This window comes from Suncus etruscus, chromosome 11 (assembly GCF_024139225.1).
Source record: "Suncus etruscus isolate mSunEtr1 chromosome 11, mSunEtr1.pri.cur, whole genome shotgun sequence".
Taxonomy (NCBI): Eukaryota; Metazoa; Chordata; class Mammalia; order Eulipotyphla; family Soricidae; genus Suncus; species Suncus etruscus.
The window spans coordinates 42,926,090-42,935,909 of record NC_064858.1 but is presented as its reverse complement, the minus strand read 5'-3'; the positions used below and the strand labels follow the sequence as shown (position 1 = coordinate 42,935,909).

General features: G+C 34.1%; 1 pseudogene; it reads left to right on the top strand.

Moving 5' to 3' along the window:
• The first annotated feature begins 2,523 nt into the window (after positions 1-2,523).
• LOC126023332 (uncharacterized) lies at positions 2,524-2,632 on the top strand (annotated as a pseudogene).
• Positions 2,633-9,820: the final 7,188 nt, after the last annotated feature.

The window sequence follows — 9,820 nt, the reverse complement described above, 5'->3', positions numbered from 1 at the left end:
ATGATGTAAACTTATCTACAAACAAGATAAGAACAAAAATGTAACCTGAGGGACAGAGAAGACTCAATAGATTTATGATATTGTTTAAACCTCTAGGTTCTTATGTGCCTTAAAGCTAGCATTATTCCTTGAACTTCCTGGATAAATCAATAACATTTTATGGTGTCTAAACTAGTTGGCTTAAGTTGTGATCTTATTTCTTATCTTTAGAAGACATGACTATTATAGAAGTCTGAGAGAATATTTTAGGAAGGGTGGAGTGTATAACTGTGTTCATAGTTACTGAACATTGAGAAAGGCAATGAGGGGAGCATACTGCAGGCCTGGTTACTTCTAAGATATGTGTAATTGGTTTACAGCTGTTTACCTGGCTGTTTCCATACTTGGTCTTTCACAGGTATTTCTGTGAATCAAATTTCCTCTTCACATGCCACCAAGAATCCATCATAACAGTCTCACTTAAACTCAATTTCCTTTTAAAGTTCTATTCGCAGTTTAGTCATGCTCCAAAGTTATGTGTGTGATCCAGTTCAACCTGTGACAATGACCCTAGAAACATCATAGTAACCATACTGAGATTCAATTTTGATAATGATGATGATAATAATAAAGATGATGATACAATGAAGACAATGATGACTATAAAGCAGGTTGCTTTAGATTGTCTCTACATGGGTTTTAGAATTTGGCTTTCAATAGTTTTAGTGCGTTAATGACCACTCCTATTTTATACTTGCATACATTCATGAGCATTGGTGGTCCTTTCTGGAAAGTGTTACAGGAGGAGATTTTTGAGTTGTTTGGATTTTATTTTTTCATGCTTGTAATATGAGAAATAGGAAGTAAGTGAAATCCAGTGTCCCTTTGAAATCATATAAAGTTTTTTGTAAAGTGATTTATTTTTGAATTTTCAGTTATAAACAAGGATCTTTTGGAACTATCAGAAAATTTCTATGCAGCAATCGGGAGAGCAATGGGATGAGATAAAATGTTGCACTGGTGATGGGTGGTGTTCTGTACATGACTGAAACCCAAACACAATCATGTATGTAATCAAGGTGTTCAAATAAAAAAAAAAAGAAATAGCAACTTTTTGAAAAAAAATTCTTTCACAAAATTTTAACAGTATTTCATTTCCATTTAATTTATATCAACTAGACAGCTTTGTTGGAGCAAGAAACAACTCTCAAATTTATTTTTTGTTCAAGTTGCATGTTAGCATTTGTGATTCAGCTGTAGTCACTGTAGTTTTGTTTTGGATCTGCTTGGCTAAGCTGTACATTTTCTAGTCCAAATTGCTTACAGGATATTTTTACAAGAGGGAGGAAAGAGGCCTAGAGTTGATGGAGATAAATGATGTCTCCTAAAGCTGTGTTCAGATGTTACCAATAGCACCTAATCTCATAGGCCATTCGCTGAGACAAGTCTAATGGGTACATCTAATCTCAAAGCATCAGCAGGTAGTGAAACAGTTACAAGGAGATCAGCAATAGACTGAGCTACATAATTTTTTTGTGGGAAAGAGGAAATGAAGACAACTTACTTGCTACTCTTTGCTCCTTTAAGAAAGTTTAGTCTACAGCTGATACAGCACTTGTCTTGCACATGGTCAAACCAGGTTCAATCCCAGGTACCTCACATGATCTCTTGTGCTGAGTGATCCCTGAGTTCAGAGGTTAGGAGTAAGGCCTGAGCACAGCTGGGTGTGCCCCAAAAGTCAACAACACAGAGCTTAGTTTTTATTCATCAAGGAGTTGAGAATTATGCTAGTTCATCTGGATAAATCACATTTCTATATTTTACCAAATTGTAATCTTAGTATCTTAGTTCATTTTCACTGTCATTTGGAGCTATTTAAGCAATCGGATTTTTCAAATAACCAGATATAACACGTTAATATTCCAAGAACTCACTTCAGAACAAGTAATGTACTTATTGTGAAATACAAACGTAGTCACAGTTTTAACAGGAAAAGTTTTCTGTCAAAGTCATATCAAGTCATCTCAGTATGTTTATATTAGAGTAGTTTATATTGTGTCAGACTTTTATGAATAACACATTAGTGTGCTATTTTAAAATTAGTTTTAAAAACTGTTAATATGAAATTAGACTTTTAGAGTTTGCCACCATGACATCTATTTACTTAAGTCAATGACATTTTCTTGTTCATTTTTATGATCATCACGCAAGTTTCTATTGGTCTTTTGTTTATACATTCATTTTTTTCACTCAAATATTATCAAGTATTAAATAAACTCTTAAAGGAGACACTGTGTGGCAGAAGACACAAAATAAGGACTTATGACCTAACATGGAAGAACTCACAATCTAGTAAGGGATATAAATAAGTAAGAGTGAACTATCATTTCTAAAACTAGTGCAAAAAGTAACCTTGTAAAATAGAAATATTTTGTTTTATAAAACCAGATTGATCTGTGCTCAATCTCAACATTTACTACTGTGTGATCCCAGGCATTTGCAAAAGCTGATTGTGCCCCAGATAGATTATATTTATATTATAATATTGCTTCTTGGCCTTTTGGCTAAGATCAAGTGTAGTATCTGTTCTTATCAGTTTACTATATTTATATTATTGTATGCACTTTATTATTTTTGATGAGGAAAAACACTTATGAAGCAAGAGCTACTTATTTAGAGAATAGTACAGCTTAATTGAGGCTATGGTATTTATTATACTGTGATATTTATTTTATGAGTGATAACTTAAAATATTTCTGTTTGAAGATACATCTAAAGAAATCGTTTAACAATGTGGCAGTTGTGTTTAAAAACTACTTACAAAAATACATCACAGTAAACTATAAGGCAAATGGCAAAATGACTTATAGCAAAGAATCAACAAATATGACTTTGGGTATCTCTAGGAATGAAGAGTAACCAATAATTTATGAAAATAAATATTGTGTGGAGCAGATTGTGAAGTTCCATGCCATAGTAAAGAACTTTGTACATATTTTCATATATTTTAAAACAGTATAAGAAATAAAGATGTTTGGGGTCAGATCAATAGTCTAATAGGTAGGGCTCTTGCCTTGCATGTGGCTGACCTGGGTTTAATCCCCAGAACCTCATATGGTTTCCCAAGCCTGCTTGGAGTAATTTGTTGTTGTTGTTTTGTTTTGTTTTTAGGTCACACGTAAAGGCACTCAGAAGTCACTCCTGGTAGTCACGAGGGACCATATGGGATGTCAGGATTCGAACCACCATCTGTCCTGGATCTGGTGTGCAAGGCAAACACCCTACCGGTTGTGCTATCTCTCCGGCCCTACTTGGAGTAATTTTTGACCACAGAGACAGAACAACCCCCTGAACGCCATTATATGAGGCTCAACATCCCACAAAATAAAAGAAATGTAGACTTCCAGATATAAGTTCTTGGTCTATATACAGCTACTGACAACTGTAGTCAAGCATACTGTATTGTAGATGAAAAATTCCCAAGAAAATGCATCTTAAACGTTTTTATCACAACATACATGATAACATAAATTTATTTTGTATATTATTATATGCATATATAGTTTGTATGGAGATTGCAACTCTAATCATTGTGAGAATTACTTTGCAGTTTGTACAAATGATTATGTATACCTGGAAATAAGATAAGGTTATAAATAAATTTGATCTCAATTAAAAAAAATCAAAAATGAATTTTTTTTTGTGGTTTTTGGGTCACACAGGCAGTGCTCAGGGGTTACTCCTGGCTCCATGCTCAGAAATTGCTCCTGGCAGGCATGGGGGACGCTAGGATTTGAACCGATGACCTTCTGCATGAAAGGAAAAATGAATTTTTTTTAAAGATATCTATGTGAGTCTCTTCTCCCACAATTTCTATACTAAGCCTGCCAAATATAATTTATGACAAATAATTTTCAAGTCTTTTACTGAGGTCATTAGGTGATTAAATGTTATTGATTTACTATAGAGCTGTATTCCTTCCCTACAGCTCTATCTACCCACCAACGCCTCCATTCCTTCTCTGGGTTCTTCTCCCACCTCTACTTTGAAGGTTTGGATCACCTCTCACTAAAGCCAGATTTGCTAGACATTCCTATGACTTCTTTGCAGTGTTTTGAAGTTTTTATTTCCATAAGCTAGTTAAGAATCTTTGATGAGCTCATCCTCAAGACCAATTATTTTTATTTTGGAAATATAGACCTCCTCCAGAATTGCTTTAGGAAATATTTTCCTGTTTTTCTTCTTATATGCTTTGATGTCTTCCAATTCTACCATTTCCTTCACCACATTTTAATTGGAAATGGTTCATTTTCAGTTTGGACGGCATTTTCCTCCAGCCAAGCATCCTAGTCTTCCTGTCCTTCAACACTGGCAGGTGGAATTTGAAGCTTGCTCTTAAATGACCATTTCTTACCTTTGATTTCAAAATATTTTCCCTAAATGATTCAGCTTCAATACAATGCAATATTCAAGCCATGTCACCCTTTTGTTTTCCAGATCTTCATTAAACATTAGCAGATAGTAGAGTTATCTTCTGAAGTTTGTCCTGTTATTTCAGAAAAGCACAAAAAAATGATCACATCACGGAATCCATTTTATTTGGAGGGGGGGCCACAATTGGTGACGCTCCGAGGTTACTCCTGGCTATGCGCTCAGAAATTGCTCCTGGCTTGGGGGACCATATGGGATGCTGGGGGATAGAACCGCAGTCCTAGCGCCGGCAAGGCAGATGCCCTACCGCTTGTGCCACCGCTCTGGCCCCATGGAATCCATTCTTTATCTGGGATCAATAAATTAGCAATACAAAAAAATGGCTTTACTTGAAGCTTTGTAAACTTCACTGAGCCTAATTCTAATATATTAATTTTTCTTTTCTTTTTTAAAATTTTATTTTAGGACCATATCTGGTGGTACTCAGGGATTATTCTGAACAAGAATCAGGAGATCAGATGGGGTGATGTGTGCTAGGCAAGAGCCCTGTCAGCTGTATTATATCTCCAGCCTGATTTTTCTCCTTTTTCCCTTTGTTTTACTTTCTCTTGAGGTATTAATTTTCCATCCTCCTTCATTGAATTTATGTGGTCATACTGCCAAAATATCTAGTGGCTTATTTTATGTTAAAACATCTCTAGGGGCCGATAGCGAAGTGGTGGGGTGTTTGCCCTGCACATGACTAACCCAGGACAGACTGTGGTTAGATCCCTGGTGTCCATATAGTCCCCCAAGCCAGGAGCGATTTCTGAGCAATAGCCAGAAATAATTCCTGAGAGTCACCAGGTGTGCCCCCCCCAAGCCCCCTCTATTCTCTATTTTACATTTATTGTGTATATATAAATATATAATATATTATTTTAATATATGTTCTAATAGACCTAATATAATATAAAATTTAATATAAATTGTATATAGCATATAATATATGCCATGATATATTTTGATATAATACATGCAAATGTAATACTTAGTTTTACATTTTTATTGTCTTCACTTTACAATTTTTAATATCTTTATTTATACAATTTGATTACAAACATGACTGTAGTTGGGTTTCAGTCATATAAAGAACACTCTACTTCACCAGTGCAACATTCCCATCACCAATGCCACAAATCTTCCACCTCCCTACCTCCCTGCCTGTATTTGAGACAGGCTTTCAACTTCTGTCATTCATTCACATTGTTATGTTGTCAGTGTAGTTATTTCTCTAATTGCACTCACCTCTCTTTGTGGTGAGCTTTATATTGTGAACTGGACCTTCCAGCCCTCATCTCTATTCTCTCTGAGAATTATTACAAAATACGTCTTTTATTTTTCTTAAAACCCATAAATGAGTGAGACTATTCTGTGTCTATCTCCTTCTGACTTGTTTCACTCAGCAAATAGATTCCACGTACATCCATGTATAGGAAAATTCCATGACTTCATCTCTCCTGATGGCTGCATAATATTCCATTGTGTATATGTACCCCATTTTTTTTAGCCATTCATCTGTTGAAGGGCATCTTGGTTGTTTCCAGAGTCTGGCTATTGTATATAGTGCTGCAATGAATATAGGTATGAGGAAGGAATTTTTATATTGTATTCTTGTGTTCCTAGGATATAACCCTAGGAGTGGTAACATTAATATTTCAAATGAGATGATCTCAGCAACTTTAACTTATACATTTCTTCACTTACACTTTACCATTGGACAAAAAATCACGTTTATTTGTTTGCTTTTGTTTTCATTTTTTGGTCCCATCCCACAATGCTAAGGAGTTACAACTGGCTGTGTGCTCAGAAATCGCTTCTGGCTTTGGGGACTATATGGGACGCTGGGGGATAGAATCGTGGTTTGTCCTAGGCTAGTGCACACAAGGCAGACACCTTACCACTTGCACCATCACTCCGGCCCCTTCTTCAATTAGTTTCTGCAATCACCAATATCTTTTTACATTATTGAATGTGCCAGAAGATTTTATTTAAATGAGTAGAGTTTTGGATGTCTTATTTTACTTAACAAATTTATTCAAGTAAGAGGAGACAATAAAACAACCCTCAATGCTTTGGGACCACTCCTACTTTTATAGTCAGCTTGCAAGCAAGTTACTTCATGGCATCATCAATTTATTCATTTTTAAGATCACTGTATTTCTGTGTATGGATATATTATATTAATTATTCATTTACCAAGTAATGATCATTAGGATTATTTTGGCATTAGATTAACATGAATAAAGTTTGTATATGCATACATAAATAAAAAGATGATAAATATTAAAATATTGATATATTCAAGAATATTATTAATGAATCACATGATATAAATTTATAGCTGGATTATTGGACATTATCAATAGAAATATTTGAGACTTCTCTGTCTTCATCAACTCTTATCATTACTATTAGAAACACTAAATGAGTGCTGTAATTTAGTGCTCAGGGTATTTAACAAATAATATTGTACATACTCTTGCTTTATGCTAATTTAGGATGATGTTTTCATTCTTCTAGGTAGTTAATGCAGAGGCAATAATTTCTTATGAGTCTGCAGGGCCTCATGAGTTCACTATAACTGTCCTGAGAATAACCTGTCCTAAGTATCTTGGGAGGACTGTCATTCAACTCACAAATTATACCCTATAGAGTTCAGGGATTACTTCTAGTTTTGATCAGTCGTAATGGTGCTCAAGGAACCATATACAATGCCTAAATTGGAACCAGGATTTACTGGCACAAAGTTAATGACTTACTTTCTAGACCATCTCTTTGTTCCTTGTTTATGGAAATATTACTTTAAGAACTGTTACCATTGAGTCATATCGAAGTAGTTGAGTCGATTGGCATAAAAGTAAATGCCAGCTCTAAGCATGAACATAGCCTTATCAGTAAAGATTAATACTATTATAAATTCTGGTTGTAATTTTTACAAGTTGCTGATCTCTGATACTTACGAAGTCTGTTAGCATCTTGAAGATTTTCTTATGACAAGAGCACTACTATAAAGTAAAATCTGGGCATACATGTTTTTCTTAGCTTTTATCTTTGGAGGAGATATTCTAGCAAGTATGACAATGACAGATATTTAAATCTACAGAGACTAAGAAAGCAGCTAAAAGATTATTATCAGAGATCAGATTTTTATATCATTTTTAGTTCTTACTACAAAGGAAGATGTAAAAAAAAGTGGTTTCTAACTTTAGTACTTCATAAGCTAAGATGATTTATGCTTTAAACCCCTGAGAGTTTTTCTGATCCCTAGTTCACAGACTCTGAAACCAGAATGCTGATCAGTTGAAAATGCACCCTTTTGTGTTGTTGTATTTTCCTAGATTTCAGGAAAAAACTACAGATAAGTTGTTGAACCAAAGATGTTATTTACTTTCTTTCTAAGTAGGTTAATTTTATAAAATTAGTTAAAGGCTATGGTTAAAGCTAAATCCTGACACTTTTTGATTGATATCATTTTTTAAAATCCATTTGCCCTAAAATTAACCTGCCTTAAAATTGTCAGCTATACATCAATCATTTTTAATGGTATGAATACATTTTTAAAATGTTTTATTTTTAATTATTGTAAATTTTAGCTTTTACTAGGAATAATATTTAAACTTTAATTTTTTACTATATAAACTAGTCCGCACACACATATATGTATATGTAACCATCTTTGATCTTGTGGTAATCAGTAAATATTGGAAGTGACCTTTGACTAGCATGAAGTCTTTTAGAGAGGGTCTTTAAACCCCAAGTTCCCCCTTTTTAACAAATTAAAATACTCTCAAATATATTAGCTAGAACTCTAGAATTTTAACCTGTTAGGTCTTTTTCATTACATATGAAGCGAGCAAATTTTGACAAATAATATTATGATGAATGAACAAATTTTACTTCAAGATCTCAGATGTGGTGTAAGAGAATACAGAGTAGTTAAGAAAAAATAACCATAAATGGTAATGTTTAAAATAAATATTGACAAAAATGAGCAGAATATAGTGAAACTCATTCAACTGCAGTGAGTGGGCTGCATTGAGTAAGAGGGTCATAAATTTTCAAGAAAATAAGAGATTACAATATGTTGGCCAATGTTGGTACTCATGAAAATGTATTCTGAGCCAAGAGATTGTGGTCAAATAAGAGAATATTCTCTGGGAGTAGCACTGCAAGGCTAAGAACATAGTTACTAAATCAATTTTAGGGCGAAATCACACAGAGTATTTTTGGGGTCTGAATTACTGAAGAAAATAATCATAGAAGTGTGACTCCAGCTGTTACTTGCTTACTTGATGCTCTGAGGTCACATGTAGAGATTCTTGGTGTGATCACTATCCTAGATATGTACAGAGATATTTCCTTTGTGCTGATATTGTCCATTAAAGTACATATATACTATGTCAGAGACATACCATAAAAATATTTAATGGGAAGAGTCAGAATGCTTTGGTAGAGGGGCTAGTTGTTTTCTCTGCTAATTGCATGTTATATTACTTTTAATTTTTTCTAACTGTTCCCTTTTCAAGATCTACTTATGAATATAATTGCCCCCGAGAAAGAAAAAGACATTTTATATATGTTGAATATTTTGCTTTAAGGCTGACTCCCAACTCAGAAGATTAGTCTCAATTAGTTTTTCAAATAAATTCCTTGTAGATTGATGAGTAAATGATGAGGAACTGCAGTAATACCAAAATGCTGACACATTATTGAGGCTCAGAGATGTTTACTTGTCTTAGTATCTGGATGGTCATTAAACACTCAGAGGTTACTCCTGACTATGTGCTCAGAAATCGCTCCTGGCTTGTGGGACCAACCATACGGGATGCGGGGATTGAACCGAAGTTCGTCCTGGGTCAGCTGTGTGCAAGGCAAATACACCACCACTGATCTATTGCTCTGGCCCCAGGTGTTTTGTTTTTTAATTTCCCAATTTTAAAATAGTGTGTCTTTGTGTTATTTAATCAGAATGGATATTCAATAAATACCACACACATACACAGAAAAGTTCTTGGCATTTATAATCCGTACAGCTGGTGCAAATAAATCTTTTTCTCCCATGATACTATGAACTGAACTCAATTTCATTTCATTTGGTAAAGATTCTGTTCTGGAAGCATAATGAATGATCAAGACTGGACTAGTTTCTTAAGAATAACACTAAATCGTTGGTATTGGACAATTAACTCATTTCATTTCAGTCTCAAAAATCAAGTGATATAAATTTGATTAAAATTCAGCTTGAAAATTTTTGTATTTGTGTTGATTTAAAACAATGTAATACTGTTTTCTGTTCTATAAAGTTATGTCTGGTTTCATATGTTAGATATCTATATATAGACATTTTATCTGAATCACAGGACATAGG